Here is an 8,944-nt window from a genome sequence, read left to right as displayed (position 1 = left end):
GAGCCCCACGTCCATATTCATAGGACCAGAATTCAAACCCAGGCAGGTGGGCTGCACTACAACTATACTGCTTCTAGAATATTCCCTGAGCACTGCAGCCAGACTAGAGGGCCACACCCCATGTTGAGCCTTTCACACAGGACAATTCTTCCAGTTTGTGCTTAGCAGGGAATGGCTTTCTCCACAATCCAGCTGTGCCCCCCCCCCCCCTTCTTCCATACTGAGAACAGAGAGAACACATTTCAGACAGGGTGGTGGAGAGGAAGTAGAAGTGCCACAGACACACCTGTACCAGCCACTCTGGGGCCTTGTTTTCTGAGACCATAGAATGGAATGAAAAGATTTCGAGGGGATTAAAGAGGGACAAGAGCAGATGGCAGAAGGCCTGGTCCCGGCTACAGCTCTAGCGGCACCCTCTCATAGCTCCAGGCTGGTCACTTCATAACTGTGCCTCAGTGTGTTCCTTCGTAAAATGGGACAACAAAACCACCTTCTTGCTGAAAACAAAGAGAGAGAGAGAAAGAGAGAGCTTAAGAGAGGGGGAGAAAAGATGATTCAAAGAGGGAGAGAGATAAAAGCACTCAGTGCCTTGGCCCAGCTCAGTCACCCTTCCAGAGGGAGCTTAGTCTGGGTGAGAAAGCAAAGCAAATATACCCTGAGGGGACTTGGGGGTTTCAGCACAGGCAGGAGGGCAGACAGGCCATCCCAAGGGGCTGAAAGCAGCAGGGGCCCATAGAAAACCCTGCGCCTTGGAAGGGGAGGGGAGAAGCCCTCGAGGGACAAAGGCCAGCAAGGCTGCCCACAGGTTCCCTCTTGGCTGTAAGCCACCTTCTGAGAGTCTTAGGAGAGCCCATTCAGCCCTGCAGTTTTATCCTGTGACAGCTGAGGGAAGGGGCTCCAGCTCCATTATCCTCAACCCACTCTTGATTCACAAAGAAAACACAATTTCCCTGGATTGTAAATCAGGGGCTGGCGACCGGGGACAGGGAAGCCTGGATCACAATTCCCAAGGAACCTTTCACAAAGCCACGGAGAGAAAGTCATTTTCTACAACCATGGAGGGTAGGAGGCAAGAGGAGGTGGTGTCTGCAGCTAACAGCAATTGTTGTTAATATATATAATGTCACACCATTGGCCGGGGTCTCATGGTGACATGGTGGCAGAATGAAGTCTTAGTCTGGCACCCAATCTAGGGCTTCCAATCTAGGGCTGGCTCTGCTCACCTGGTCCAGGTGGAAATAAATTCAACAGGGAGACCCTGCAGGGGAGCAGGAGAAGCAAGTCTGAGGATGGAGGGGATCCTACAACCCCTTTCCCGAAGCTGGGCACTGCGGGCACCAACGAGGAGTTCATCCTCAGCCCCTGAGGGATGGAAGCCATGGCTGCCCTCAGCATGCTGGGTATTAAGAACTAGGCTCAGTGATAGAGAAATACAGTGGAGGAGATTTCACCAGGACAACTTGCCCCAGAGCACATTCCGCACCGGCCTCCAGCAGGCTCTTGGCCATGTGTGGGAAGTACAACACATCCCATGTGGGTCAACAAACTCGGGAGACTAGAACATTCTATCAAGAACTCAGGCAGATTGGGGTGTCTGGGCCTGGCATCTGCCAAGGTCTGACTGAGCCCTTTCTCCTGATGATCAGAAGCCCATGCACACCAGGGACCTATGTGCTCCAGGGGACAGGACCTAGCAACAGAGTAGACACTGACCCAGCTCTCTACTGTGTGAGCCCGGTGAGTTACTTCCTGTCTGGGAGGCATCCCGTTGCCCTCTCTGCTAAATCAGGTCTTTGTCTATCACCCTCTTAACATGTCTCTGCTGCTCTAACATTGAGATAGGATGGACAAAATAAGAGAAATAGGTAGAAAGAAGACACAAAGAAAAGACAAGGAAATACAGTTTTATTTTAAAGGTCCACATCCTGTTCCAGGGCTGTAACTCTCAGGTTTCTGGGAAATCTGTAAATCATAAAGTTAGCTATAAATTTACTCACATGATAATTACCTTGTGCACTGCTCATTAGCCCAAAAATAAATAGATTAAGCAAAAAAAGATAGCATATTTTAAGAAACCTATAATTTAGGTGACTTCTCAGAGCTATCTATTGGTCAGATAACGAAGAGCGTGTCAATCTAAGGATCCTGAGAATGACCAGACCACCATAAACCGTCTTGAGATCTCTGGACTGACTTCATTCCTACATACTCTCCCATGCCTACTCCTCATCAAGTGTCCTTTGAAGAAGGAGCCCGGAACCCCAAAACACATCTCTCTTGAGATAGCCACATTGCCTGGAGCGTGCATCTGCTTTCCTAAATAAATCTCTCTCAGTGGCACCACTGACGTGTGCTGAAGTTCTTTTCCGTCCTCTGCATCAAAAACCCCTCTGGTCCTGAGTCAAATTACCCCCTTTCTTAGGAAATCCTAGGCACCCTCTTCCAGAGTCATCTCTTCTCCAGTGACAACATCACAGCATGATCAGAACACACCACTGCTCCTTCCTGCAGCTCAGTTTCTACTCTGAATTTGTGGAAATGGGGACAGCCTTCTGCTAGTGGCTCTGGACTCACTGGAGATTGTGTCCCGGCAGCTGGTGTGTCCATAGCAGACCATTCATGTCCAAAGGCACTGCTGAGACATTTCCTCAGAGATAGCAGCAGAGACGTGAGAGAGAAGCAGAGGCCACAGAGAAGTCAAGGCTTCAAGACACCACACCAGTCACTAGAAGGTCACAGCTGCCGCCCCTGCCCCCGCTGTTCCTGGGGCCAGTGGAGCTGTCAGACCAGGAGGGGTGACGCTGACATCAGAGGCAGAGCAGGAGCACCCTTGCATCCTGTCGGGGGCACGGGAGAGCCCACCCAACCCCACTGCCGCCTGGGACACCGGCACCCAGTGAAGCTGTCAGCTCAGACCTCCCACATCTCCCAGTTGGCAAGGTTTCCGCCTGTGCCAGGGCGACAGGACGACGTGAGCTCCAGCCAGGGCCGGACTCTTCCTCTTATCATCTGGTCCTATCGTGACTATCTAGGTCCCCCATCTTAGTAGGGGGCTACTCTATCAGCCACACAGGAAAACCTGGGGGTGACTCCTCGTTCTGCCCTCCTTTATGCCCCTCCCAGCTGAACCGCCTGCCAGTGGGGTCCACTGTACACCCTAAATTCCTTCCCTCCACCCCACACCCACCTGAACCCTCCTTTGGGCCTCATTCCATTTTGATGTTGAAGTCCCTGGACTGGGAATTCTTTGGAGAGGGGCTGAACACCTGACTCCAAAGCCTGACACTGGTTCCAGCAGGTACTCACTAAATACTTCTCTGCTAGAGTAGAGAAAGAAGTCACTGCAGTGGAGGGGACAGTGGGGGAGTATATGAGCTTCAGTAGAAGTTCATCCAGTGAGCCAGGAGGGAAAGAAGTTTCAAATGGCAGCCCTGACATGTCCTCCAGGCAGAGGGACCTGCCCAGCAGAGCCTCAAAGGTGTGACAGAAGGACCAAGTGGTGAGACCAGGACAGGGCACGCTGGAGAGGCCATGAGGCCAGACCCCGAAGGGCCTTGAACGCCACTCTGAGGAATGTGGTTGGAGAGGCGACTGACTTGATTGACTTCTTTCCATTTTGTCTTCTAGGCGAACGACAGGCTGACAGCCCTTGAGGAAGACAATTGATGAGACAGACACTACTTGGCTCTGAAAACCTCATCCTGGACTCTCACAAGATCAGATTTCCCCGCTTTGGGCCAAACTCTTTAAAGCACTTTGGCATCAGGAAAAAGATTGTCAGGGCCCAAGGGCAAGCAAGGGAAACTGGATGGCGCCCAGGGTCATGCCAGGGACTTGCTCCACCCCGGCTCTGACACCTCATCCTGGTGGCTCCTTTGCAGCAAGACTGTGAGTAAGAGGCGGCCAGGCTGGGTTCAAGGGATGACAGCTGCAGGTTGGGGGCACCAGAGCAAGAAGGTGCCTTTCTTAGGGACCCTCTGCAATGTCCCCCTGCCAAAAGCAGACTTCACAGGTGTGCCCCACTCCGGGATGTCTTAGCAGCCCCTCCATCTGGCCTTCTTTTGTTTTGTTTGTTTATTTGTTTGTTTGTTTTTGTTTTTGGTACCAAGGAGGCACCAAACAACTGAGTCACATCCCCAGTATATATATATGATTTTTATTTAGAGACAGGATCTCGCTAAATTGCTTAGACCTCACTTCGCTGCTGCTGAGGCTGGCTTTTTTGAACTTGTGATCCTCCTGCCTCAGCCTCCCTCCTGCCTCCTTCCCTGTACCCAGTGGATTCTCCATTTACCCTGTTGGAATGAAAGCACATGAAAATCATGACAAGCCATCTGGACCACTCTGGTACTCAGTATCACTTCTCTTTCTTCTTCGCCATGGGACCTAAACTTGCCTACAACACACATACGTGTAGCAGGGGCCTCCTCCAAGTTCCTGAGCTCATAGTGACTGCAGCATTTTATTCTGAGATTCTTTGGATTACTCCTTAATGTCTATTTGTACTCCTCTTTAAGCCCCAAGGCAGGCACTTTCCTCATCAGGAACTGTCCCTGGACTCCCCCACACTGTGCTAAGTGCCCCTGCTCGGTGCATCCCCCACAGCATCCTCGCCCCTATTTGTGCCTTTGCATTCTGCTTTGAAATAATCGAGTGAAAAATCACCCGTGCCCTCATCACACCCAGTGTCTTCAAAGCGTGCCTCATTCACTGGGCGCCGTAAGCCTGGAGCCAGGCAGGTGCTCGATACTGTTCACTAACCTCAAAAAAACCAGGGTGTCCAGCAGGAGGAGGAGCCCAGCTACGGGGCCGAAACGGTGCCCGTCAAGCCTTGGATGGGGGAGGGGAAATGGCGGCTGGGTCTGTGGTCCTCACCCTGGACTAAGCATTAGAACACCTGGAGGCTGGTCCACCTGGGAGAGCGGGGCCATCCTGGACCTTCTGGCTGGGCAGGTCTGCCCAGGGCCCCGGGGCTGGCACTTGGACAGGTGCCAGGTGATGCTGGTGCTGGGATCATGCTTTGAAAACCTGACAGGGTGGAGCCAGCCTGTGCAGGGCATGACAAAGTGGCTCAGAGAAGTCACAGCCACATGAGAGGACAGGTGGACTAGAGGAAGCAAAGAGAAGCTCTGTGAGCAAAGGCTGGGAGGCAGGGACGTTCACAGCCCAGGGTTTGAGTCCCCTACCCCCGCCCTGACCGCCCCATCAGCCAGTTCCTCCAAGGGGGCCAAAATCCCCCCTGTGTGAAAGGCGACAATCGGGGCCCAGCCCACCTCCTCGAGGGGCAGGTGTGCCTCGCAGGGAGACCGGCCATGAGAGGGCTTTGCGCTGGAAGGCCCTCAGCAGATGTGAGAGTGATTATTATAATCTCCCCTCCCCCAGGTGGCATGGTGGCTCGGGCTGCCCCCTCCTCCGCCTGCCAGGCTCCTCTCACTGGTCCCTGGGGATGGGCCGCGCAGGGCATAGGCCGGCGCTGGCTGCCTCCTCCAGGCCCCCAGCTCCGCCTCAGCTGGGCCCAGCCTTCAGCTCACCAGGCCTTTCTTCAGGTGCAAGGACCCAAGTAGCGGGTGGCTCCTCCACAGGGCACCTCGGGCGGGCGGGAGGCAGTGGCGGGGGTGGCGCAGCGCAGCCAGGGAACAAAGGCCGGCTGGGAGCTGGCAGGGCGCCATCAGGGTTCAATGCACAATGGCCCGGGGGGCTGGCGGCTTCGCTCCTGGCCGGCATTTGCATAATGTCTGGGGCAGGAACAGGTGCCTGGTCAATAGGCGATTGTGAGGCTGTTCTGTCAAAAGAGAAGGGGCCTGTATTGAAGGCCAGGCTCGCCTATTGCAATGCAAATAGCATTCAAAGCAGACCAGCCCTGCCCGGGCTCCCGGGAGCCCCAGCCTCATGAAAGCCACCGAGCTGGCCCCGGCTGCTGCCGCTGCTGGTGCCCGCTTTGTCTGAGGCCAAAGGGTGGCATGGCAGTGGGGGCTGGGAGTCTGCAGCCAGGAGCAAGGCAGCCTGTCCACCCATCCAGGAAGGCTTCCTGGAAGAGGAGCTGATGCTGCTGAATGTGGGTCAGACACTGGAAGTTAAGCAACTTCTTCAAAGAAGAGGACTCAGGGTAAACCCCAGCCGGGTGTGTCACAATGAAATCCACGTGCCCTGTCACCCCTAACTTTCACCACATAACCCCAAGCCCTGAGATTCAGGGTCAGTTCTGCCATTGCTGAAACTTACTGAGCATTCACAGTAAACGGGCACTCCTGTGGTTCTCCATTCAATCCTCAAAGCAATCTCTATGAAATATGGAGTATTATCACTCTCATTTAACCAGTGAGGCCCAAAAAAGTTAAAGGTTTCACAACTATAGGTGGCAATGCTAGGGAAAGAACACAGGCAGGCAGTTTCTAGAAGCTACACTCTGGTTTGTTGGATTCTCTCTCTCTCTCTCTCTCTCTCTCTCTCTCTCTCTCAGTGCTGGGCATGGAACCCAAGACCTGAGTCATGCTAGGCAAGTGCTACACCACTGAGCCACATCCCCAGACCCCAAAGCCAAACTCTTGGTCTCTGTGCGAGGGATTCCGACAGGATCCTCTAAAAGCTTCATGAAGGAACCTAAGTCCAGGGGACAGAGATTCCTAGCTGGACAGAATCCAATGTCCTGGCTCCCTGCCCAGCTCCTCCTTCCACAGCCAAGGGAAATTCTCATTTCTAACCCAGGAATGGACACAGGGTTGGTAGCAAGCGCAATAACAGGGAGACTTTTTCCCAACATCAAACCCCCTCTTCACTTTATAGAAAGATTCCAAATTGTGGGGACTTTCGCTTGGCTTGTAAGTTGACTAGAAAGGCGGGAGCCTCAGAGACCAAACCTAGGTTCTTGCTTTGTCACTTACAAACCAGATGACCTCAGACAGCTGACTTCTCTCCTCTAAGTCTCGGTTTTCTCATCTGTAAAATGGAGGACCCTGCTGATTCACGTTCCAGGGACGTGAGAAAATGAAGCAGGTCGCTGACAGTGTCAGCTCCCTGTCTGTTCTTTGGAAGCCAGAGTCTCAGAAATATTCAGCCCCACCCAGTTTCATGTTGAGATGAAAAAGGAGCACAAGCATTTGTGTGGGTGTGATTTTATTAAGTCACTCGCTCACATTCCATTGACTTTGCAAGATTCGTTCTTTTAATTTTTTTTTTTTTTTTAATTTCTTGAAATGTTCTGGGAACTCCCCATGGAAGCCACAATCTGCCTGCCACACAGTGCTTGAGATATTTGGACCAGATAAAAGGGAATTCCCTAAGCACTGGGGTGGGTCGAGGGGCTCACCAAGCTCCTCCACAGGGCTCTTGAGCCCTTGGCACCTTGTCCCGTCCCGGATGTACAGAGCCTTCTTCTCCTGGCCACTCTGATAGATGGGCCGTGTCTGGAGGCTGTGTTGAGAAGGATTCTGAAGGAGACTCAGCAGGAAGGATTGTTGGATTCCCCCAGCGAGGTCCCCTGGGTGGAACAGGAGTAGTCTGTCTGTTAGACTTTGCCGGCCTTGACCTCGTCACTACGGGGCAGGGGGAAGTCAAACACAGAGAAGAGAAATGGAGTCCCAAAATCACAGGATAACAATGTCAAAGCCAGAAATATTTGATATTTTTCTTTTAAACAAAACACTTCTTGAATGTTTTACAAAGAACTTTTAGAATTAGAAAAACAGCTGGGGGTGCGACTCAGTGGTAGAGTGCTTGCCTAGCAGTCCGAAGACCCTGAACACCCAGCACTGCTAATTAATTATTAATTCATTAACTAGAATTCAAAAAGCAATAAGGGATCTTCAGTTAAAAGCTTTAAAACATGAGCGAGGACCTTACTATTACCATAAGAAAGAGAGGCAAAGAGGGGGTGGGTGGGTGGGTGCAGCTGCAGTGTTGAAGGTGGTGTCCATCACAGGGGTGGCTGTTATCACCAGTGTCATTTCCAGCCCTTGTAGGATGCTTTACAATCTCCAAACTGTATTTCATCCATTCATCAAGTTGCTCCTCCCCCAAACGCTATGAAGTTAGGAAAACAAGCTTTATTTATTTATTCCCATTTTTGCACGTGAAAAACTTAAGTCTCAGAAAGTTTGTGTGAGTTACCCAAGGTCACAGATTCAGTTAGCGGCAGGATGGAGCTGCGATCCACGGTGACAGACTGGGAAAAGTCAGAAATAAGCCCCAGGAATCTAGAGGGAGACTCAAGAACTTCCATCCCTTGCTAGGGATAGTCCCATGATCATTTGAGGAGACAGCCAACCTGAAACTCAGTCCCACCCACCCAGTCCCCCACCAGCATCCTGCACAGATCACAGGCTTATACTGGGAGCCTGGGTCTTCTCCAGAGGCCCGAATCCCTCAGCTGACCTCATCAGCTTCCCATTAGACAATGCACCCTCTTTTCCTGGTCACCCCACCCCTAGTTCTTCATTAAACTAGCTGGTGATTATCCTTCACTGCAGTGGTCCAATCCCGCCCTGGCTACTGGGGTCCAGCCTCTAGAAGTCACCCATGACACCAGGACCAATATCTGAAGGCCCAACACCTGCGCATAAGCAGGGAGAGCCAGATTCATCACGCACAAAGCCAGATCCCTTTTATGAAGTGTCTGTGGAGAAATCACAAGCCATTTATGGGTATTCATGAGAAATTGAATACACCCATACTAATGGTAAGGAAGAGAGCATGCTGTCCTAGAAAGATCTGGAATTGGCCCCAGGGATGTGAGAGCCGATTCTGTCTGACAATCCAGGTGGCCTTAGGTGAATCATTGTTTGCGTCTCCAATGCCACAGTCAGAAAACGGGAGTCGTAGAAAAATGCATGTGAAGAAATGGCCGGAAAATGCAAACCAAATGACCAGGAAATTTAGAAGGCCTCATGTAATCAGAGCCAAATGTATCTCCCCGACCCCTTCCAGAGGAAATCTCCTCTGACCCTTC

At 52.0% G+C, this 8,944-nt stretch overlaps 1 long non-coding RNA gene across 2 annotated transcripts; it reads right to left on the bottom strand.

Annotated features, from left to right (window-relative positions):
- Window positions 1-262: 262 nt before the first annotated feature.
- Window positions 263-5,773, bottom strand: LOC306658803. 2 transcript variants are annotated; one of them, XR_013763152.1, is made up of 3 exons: window positions 5,532-5,773; window positions 4,762-5,107; window positions 263-497 (listed from the first exon to the last, which is right to left on the bottom strand). It is a non-coding gene; the product is annotated as an uncharacterized lncRNA (long non-coding RNA). The 2 variants fall into 2 exon arrangements; XR_013763153.1 differs by having other exon boundaries at window positions 4,876-5,107.
- Window positions 5,774-8,944: the final 3,171 nt, after the last annotated feature.

The sequence above is a fragment of the Sciurus vulgaris genome (genome assembly GCF_902686455.1).
Source record: "Sciurus vulgaris genome assembly, chromosome: 4".
In the NCBI taxonomy this organism is placed as follows: domain Eukaryota; kingdom Metazoa; phylum Chordata; class Mammalia; order Rodentia; family Sciuridae; genus Sciurus; species Sciurus vulgaris.
The sequence above is the reverse complement of the archived record's forward strand: the minus strand, read 5'-3'. Positions and strand labels throughout refer to the sequence as shown.